The sequence below is a fragment of the Pteropus vampyrus genome, unplaced genomic scaffold (genome assembly GCF_000151845.1).
Source record: "Pteropus vampyrus isolate Shadow unplaced genomic scaffold, Pvam_2.0 Scaffold17, whole genome shotgun sequence".
In the NCBI taxonomy this organism is placed as follows: domain Eukaryota; kingdom Metazoa; phylum Chordata; class Mammalia; order Chiroptera; family Pteropodidae; genus Pteropus; species Pteropus vampyrus.
This window is the reverse complement of record NW_011888798.1, coordinates 3039734-3048127: the sequence shown is the minus strand read 5'-3', so window position 1 is coordinate 3048127 and position 8394 is coordinate 3039734.

The window sequence follows — 8394 nt, the reverse complement described above, 5'->3', positions numbered from 1 at the left end:
TGGAATTGCATGTCCTAGGATTTTTTTTAATAAAGATTTTCTGTACCCATGCCAAGAAGCTCTGATTCAGTAGGTCATTGGATGGACACAGAGATTATTATTTCAAAAAAATTCCTAATCATTGTGGTGCAGGAATTTTGACCAGATTTGGAGAAAAAAATAAGCAAACATTTAAATAAGCACTGCACTCAACTTTCTAGTTAGCCAGCAAAGGTTTTCCAAAGAGTTAACAGTACGAAAAAGACAGTACTGTTTCGCAAAAGCTACAGCATAAGTTTTGTTCATTGTGTGGAAGGATAAATATATGTTTTTGGTTTTAATAACCAAGCATATCTTGAGTGAAAATGTAACCTAGATAAAGAGTCATTTTAGGATTTTTTTTTAAAACTGGGAACTTCCCCTCCCCCTTTAGCTGTCTGCAGAAATAGATTATTTCTCCTAATTTCCTGATTTAGTTATAGTCATAGTGTACATAAAAACAGATTTGATTTTCTTGGAATCAAACATGAAATGAAAGCCAAGGCCTTATCACTGAAACAAGACAGCAGTTTTGCAGAGCTGTGTACATCCTTTGAACTCAGATGACATTGTCTCAGAGGAAAAGATGTTTGATGAGTTTTTTACACTTTAAAGCTTTTGCTAAGGAAAATGAGCTGGGGATCTCTTTTGGTAGAATTGAAGAGGGGGTGGATCATTTCGTCTTCAAAAGATGAGGGAAAAAGTGTCATTTTCTATTTCCCTTAAGTACCATTCTTTCAAATACTTGTGTGACAAGAGGTTCAACAGGCTTAGATTTGGGGTTTTATTTTTCCAGAAACGCATGGAGGACTTAAATGGCCCTACACTTCAAAAAGAAGAGAGAAAGGAAAAAAAAAATCTCCTAGAAAGAAGAAAATGGTGCAGCAAACTTTTAAAAAGTATATTTCATAAAATTGTTTCAATTAATACATCTTTCAATTTTAAAGGAAATTAACAATTGAAACTCAAAGCTGAATTAACTAACATTATACACATGTAATTCAAGTTGCCAATGTAAAACAGAGTGAGAGGTGCTCCTAGAGATACAAACTTCTAAATGCATTTGTTCATTCAACAAATATATATTATGTGTCAAGATCTGTACTAAGTGCTGTGTCTGTACACAGAAGAGGAGGTCATGTTGAGTAAATAAAGAATAATGAAAAATAAGATGAGAAATAAGGAGGAAAGCATAAAATAGTCAGAGATTAAGTGATGAATAATGCAAAGAAGAGAAGTTAAAATTGGAAGGATTGAATGTGTTGAGAACTGTGGAAGATCTGGTGTTTTGCACTGCTTACATGCTAACAAATTAATCTGCCGCAGTTTCATAGATAGTGGTGGAAGACAGAAGATTCCTGGGTCAGAGACTAAGGATATTTACTCTCAGCACAGCAGACAATGTGTTCTTTATGTCCACATCAGCTTCCCTTGCTTCACAGGTCCCAAGGAGGCAATGTGTAGATGGGCTCGAGTGGATAAAGTGCACTCAGTGGGTTTGTGTCACAGCTGAGGAACTTTGTAATTAGGAAACCCCGATATTATTAGTTGAATAAGGGCAAACCTATTCAACTAATATTTGCCCCAAAGGGAGACATAATTTGCATTATCCTGAACAATGAACAAAACTCCCCGTTGCTCCAGAAGAAGGCACCATACCTGCCAAGATTATTTGCCAAACAAAATCCTTGAAAAGCTTCTCCATAACCAAGCCATTAATGCCTCTAGCTCATGAACGGCCAGAAATGCAAGAGACCCATGGAGAATTGCCTTAGCATAGGATATAGAAAGCACAGCAATTTCAATTAGCATTCTTGCAACATCGTGCCACTTTATACCTTAATAGACCGCTACTTATAATTTTATCCATGTCCTAATTACTGGTGGTGAACAAAAACAAAGCTCTCAGCCTTATTGTGCTCTTTCACAGAGGGTATTACAGTCCATTTGAAATGAACAAGATAGAAAAGCTACTCTTGGGTTTCAGGATAAGTCATAGTAGTGATTATAATATAAAATCTTAAAATAATAACCCAAACTCCATTTCTGAGAAGTTATGTTACCTGTTTAGGAGGTTTCTTTGCCTTGTTTTCAGTTTGGGAAAATAACTTTTTAGATGCAAATTTTATATCATTGCTTTGAGGTCTGGTGTTGTTTCATTCTACCAATAGAGAATAGCTTCAATGGTATGTGATACATTATTTAATAATTGACCCTCTGAAAACTAAAGCCCCAAGTTGTAGCATTTGCCAATTTATATGGTGTAAATACATCCATCATGGACAATTTCAAGCTATCAACACGATGTCACTGAACACAAGGTTGAGAAGATATGTTCACACTTGAGTCTTGCAAGATGGTTTGAGCCTGCTCCAGCACACTGCTAGATAGCTCCATCAGTTACTTATGTGTTCCATTTGTGATAAGACTCAATGGAAAATAGGAAGGCTATGACTTTGTTTGTAGTTGGCAAAATAAAATTTGTACCTAAGTATGATGAGAGCCAGGTCATTACAGAGAGAATAATCAAAGTCCTCTTTTATTGGCAAACATGGGATTTATATGTAACCATATTTACCAAAATAGAGGGCACAGATCCATCAATCAGTATCTTCTCCCATGTGCACACATACACATCCTGATAACTCACCAGCATGTTTCTCCAAAACTCAGCTCAAAAAAATTTCAGCTCATGTAACTCATACCTAAATCACTTCTCATCACAATCTACCATCCTCTATTCTATTTGTTCCCATAACATCTTCAAGTCTTTTTATCGAGTCAAGGAAATTCTCAGGCTTTACCTCTTTTATGTCTTGATCTCCTCACTTTCTCTATTCTATTCCTCTGGAACTCTTTTGAGATGCATTCTATTCTTCCTATCTCTTAGTCATTCATTCACATTTTACATTGTTGTTAGTACTTAAGCACATTCTAGGAGGTTGTGCTTAAGCACATTCTAGGAGGTTAGTACTTAAGCACATTCTTCAAGTCTATCTTCAAGTTTGCTAAAATTTTCTTTACCTGTCATTAATGTTAATGTATCTTTTGAATTTTTGATCTCTGTATTTTTTTCTTAGTATCAAACTTTACCTGAGACAAAGAAAGTGGAAACTAATTTTTTGGCTGAGAGTTTAGATTAATTGGTATCTATTACAATATAATTAACAGAAACTGATAAAGTAGATTTGCTAGAAATTTTACATCTGCATTACTTTTAGAAATTAAAAAGAAAAGCTTACCCCCTACAATGCTATTAAAGTTTCAGGATTTGTTATATACTCATGAGAAAGTAGATATACATTTTAAGATTATTTCACTTCTAAAGATGAGAAATGCAAGTTGCTAATATTTTCCACAAGACACAAGTTTTTTCATAAGAAGTTTTTATACAGAAATAATCTTTAGTTCATTTCTACAAAAAGGACAGAAAGAAAAGAAAAAAAAATTAAAACTTCACTAATTCTTAGTATTGCTTATTTTTTCAGCTAGAAAAGTGAAATACCTTCCATCCATGATAATGCAAGTAATCCTTCAATCATATTCCAAGAGTGACAAATTTATGTGAAGTAAATTATCTTTTAGGTTATATTGTTTCATTAAGACTCAAAAATATCTGTTGTTTGGTCAAATCTAGTCTCTAAGAGTTACATTTGGAAAAGAATTATATGAATGATTGTTTCTAATGTCTTGCATCCAAAGTCACCTACTCAGAAATGTCACCACTGAAAACTCCACACCCATTTATCTTTATCTGGATACTCTCCTTTTTTCCTGTTTCTATAAATTATCTGTGACTTAATGCCAAGGCCAATACCTTACCTTTCACCTACTCAAGGTCATTGCTTCAGTAATGATCCCTTTTGTGTGTTATATCAACAATTTTTTCCTCTTGACTGCATCTGTCCAATCAGCATAGAATCAAGCTATTATTTTCCCTTCTGAAAAACAAAACAAAACCATTCATCATATTTCCCCCTCAAGGCACTGCATATCCAACGCATGTCTAACTTCTCTTTAGATTATGATTTCTTGGAAAAGGTGTGCATACTTACCATTTGCTGATCTTGCCTTGCTTTCTCCACAGTGCTTATTACTCTTGGACATATTTTATATTATATGTTTTATATTCTCATTTGTTTATTACCTGTCTCATTCCAGCCAATGACATTAAATATTTCTGAGAAATTGTATACCTGGAGCTTGGTGCTGTGTCTAGAAAAAAGTAAATGCCTCACATACATTTGTTGAATGACTTAGTAACAGAGAAGGTACACACAATTTTTTTTTTTTCTATAATAGTATATGTAACATTTGACTGCAAGGAATTTCACATTTCTTTTATTTTCTATCTTATAAATAATCTAAATATGGCCTTGTCTTCAACTACTTTCTTTAGTGAGAAATTAAATTTCCATCACACTTTGCCCTTTAATTCTACACCTAACTTTCAGCCTTGAAATAACACAGGATTCCCAGTTTCTTCTATGGGCCTCAGAGAAGCTCCTCATGCAATTATGAATGTCTCTGAAATGCTCCTTGTCCAAGTTCAGGGACATAATTTGAAACAGGTGGTTCTGATGCTATTGGCAAAATTTGGAGTCTGGAGATGTGCCCACCCAGCACCGCAGAATCCTTGTAGTTGTGGACTGTTTCACTTCTCGCTCCTAAAACCTTCAACTATTTGCCCCATTTTTTCTCATTTTAATTTTCGTTTCTATCTTCTTACTTTACTGACAAAGTGTTGCAATCAGAAGAGAACTTCCACTGACTCAAACACCGCACCTAACTGCATAATTGCACCTTTCCCAAGTGCTCTGGCTTCAGTCCTGTTAGAATGAATGAGCTGCTCATGCTTCTAGCGAAGACCAAGGTCAGTAACGCCAAGGTCCTATTCAGTGTCTGAGGTCCTATTCTCGCTCCTCTGCTTCAGGACAGCATTCTATCTGGCATCATTAATTTTCCCTTCTATAGGATCATCCTCCGTGGCATACACGAATGCTGCTATTTCTTCATCTAAAGACAAACAAACAAAGGACAACAATAAAACTCTCTGACTCCATCTCTCCCTCATGTAGCCACACTATTTCTTCTACTTCGATTCTTTTCTGTAGAGTAAAACTCCTATAAGATATGTGTACCTGCTATTTTCAATCTATTAAAATAATATTTTATCAACCATATCTCACAAAAACTGCTTTTATCAGTTACAATGTTGCCAATTTTATTTGTAATTTTGCCAATTTTATTTTCCTTGAATTAGCAACAGCATTTGAAAATTTATAAATATTTCATTCTTGAAAAATGTTTTCACTTGCTTTCTAGGACATAAAATTCACCTGTTTCTTGTTGTTGTTGTTTTGTTTTGTTTTGTTTTGTTCCCTTACTGGCTGCCTTTTGTAAGTCTCTGTTTTTTTTTTTTTTTTCTCTCTCCCAACCTTTAAATTGAGCACAGGACTCAGTCCTTGAAACTTTTCTTTTTCCGTATGCACTCACTCTATAGGCTATCACATCCAGTCATGTGGTATTAAATGTTATTTTTATGCTGATAACTTCCAAATTTATATTTAACCTGGACTTTTTCTCTGATCTCCAGACTTCTACTTCTAACTGTGTATTCGTCAACTCCACTGAAATGACAAAACATATTTCAAAGTTAACATGTACTACAACCCCATGTACTCCAATGCATCAAAACCAATTCCTCTAAAGTCTTTCCCAACTCAATTAATAGCAACTTCATTTTTCAGTTGTTCAGGCTATCCAATCGATTTATCTGTTGGTGCTCAAGAGGAAATTCTGCTGGATTCACTTTCAAAAACACAACTAGAATGTGACCACTATACCTGCTGCCACCCTCTGGTCTGAGTCCCAATCATTTCTGCCATGGATTATTTCAATAGTTTGCTAATTGGTGTCCCTGATTCTAGTCCTACTTTTTTTCAGTCAATTCTTCATATAACAGACAGAGTGATCTTGTAGAACTGTGAGTCCAATCATCTTAATGTTTTCCCTTCTCACTCAGATTTTCAAAAAGATCAGGGGACTCACATGATTTGGTCCTGTATTACTTCTGTGGCATTATCCCCTCTATTCTTCTCTTTCTCTCACTCCTCTACAGTGACACTAACTTCCATGCAGTTTTTCAACTACTTAGACACAAATCTCCTCTGGAGAATTTGTACTTGCTTTTCTCCCAGCCCAGAATACCCACCTGCTACCTTTAAATTCACATGACTAGCTAGACCACATTTTCATTAGGTCTTTCCTTCCTGAGACCTCTTTTCTCAACCAACTTAAAATTTTACACTTCTTTGGTATTTCAAGAGTAATTTCACTGTTTTTATTTTTTTCTCTTTATCAATGATTGCATCTAACATTATATATTTTAATTATTTATCTTTTTCTTTAACTAATATACTGTATACCTAAAGCCTACTATATTGCCAGGCGCATAGTAAGTGTTCAATAAACAAATAGATGTAGCCTCCAGATTAATGTGTTCGCCAATGCTGGGCAGCTGCTCGGGAGTGGAGCACAGTTCTCCTCCAATGAAGGAAACCCAACATTCTTTCTCATGCTAGTCTCAAGGAGTCTAACTTTTTTCAGTCTAAGTGAATCTTTTCTTCCCCTTTCTCACCTCCTTTAGTGTCCAACTCACTACATCTGTTCAGAGGGCCTACAAACTTCAGGTTTCCTGCCAATCACACACTCACGCATGCATGCACACAGTAAATATTACCCTAGCCTCAAGAACCAAGACCAAAATCAGATAAATTATTGTGATAAGGAAGGGAAAACAACTCTTCATCAGAAATTTATCTGGACCATATATATACGTCAGAGTTGTATTGCTGGAACATAGTGCATGCGTATATTTTATTTTGCTAATTTTTGCCAGATTTGTTGTCAGAATGGCTTCAGTTACAGTTCTACCAACAATGTTGAGCTAATATAATCTTTTTTTTTTTTTTGCTGTGATTACTGGAGAGTTTATGCTTATATTTATATACTGATCAGATATTAGAGCATTCCTTAAATGAATTGTTTATTAAAATTTTATTTTCCACTTGAGCTGCCTATTGTTTTTCCATTGAGTTACACAAATCTTTTGTGAATTTAGGTATTTTCCAGTACTCTTTGGTTTTTTTTATAACTTTGTCTTTAATGCTTTATAATTAACAAAAAATTTTAATTATTGTGTAGTTAAATCCATATAGTTTTGTTCTTTTCTTTTTAATTTAGGGATACCGTTTAAGAAAGTTCCATTTTGAAATATATTTTTTATTCATTTTGTTGTGTCAGCATCATGGTTTTACCTTGCAAATATAGATTTTAATTCATCTGAGGTCCATCTTTGCCCATGATCTAATGTAGGGGCCCAGATCTATTTTCCTTGATTTAGTGAGTATATCTTGACACTATCTACTAAAAAATCTATTTCTTTTTGTTTATGTTATGGTATAGATGCCATCTTTGTATTTTACAGTCTTTTTCTGAGCTTCTCCTGAAATGTTTTTTAATACCATTTTGAACTATGTCTATATCTGACAGGGCAAGTCACCAGTCTTTGCTCTTCTGTTTCAGAATAAACTTAGATAATTTTTAACACGTATTCTTTGGAAATTCTGGAAAGAGTTTGTTGCATTCCTTAAAAATTCAGCTGATTTGAGGGAAACTGACAAATCTCAGGAATGGGTACAGGCAGTAGAAAAGACCCATGACAAAGAGGGAGCTCAGAAAGCAAAAAGGCTATACCATTCAGCAATAAAGTGTCCAATAAAAGTAACCCAGAAACAAATGTGGTTTGACATCCTTGCTGCTGGCACCCCCCCTGAAAAGGTAAACCAACAACCCAATACTGTGTTGGTCAGCCTGCATAATACCTTAAAACCTAAACAACAGGTCAGAACATCCACCATCTGCCCTAACAATCCCTGATACCATGCTCCAGCAAAAGCCTCAGGGATATAGTCCTATTTGAGATAAGTGCCTTCCAATCCCTGGATTATAAAATGTAGGCCAAGATTGTCCCCAGATGAAGGCCATTGGAGGCAATTTGAGGCCTCATCATTAGTTCGTTATTCACTGGAGCCCCAGAAGCAAACAAAAGGTGAAGGTTCTAGTTGACGCGGGAGCCAAATGTACTCTAATACATGATAACCATCAGAAGTTTTATGGTCCTCTCAGTACCATCGATAATTACAGAGGGCAAGTGGCTATGCTCAGGAAAGTCCCTTTGACACTACAAACTGGATGTTCTTCCCAACAAAAATACGAGGTTTTCTCTCTTCAATATCAGAAAACATTTGGGCATTGATATCCTACAAAGTCAAACTTTGTGAACCTCTCTCAATGAATTCCGCCTCTGGATTA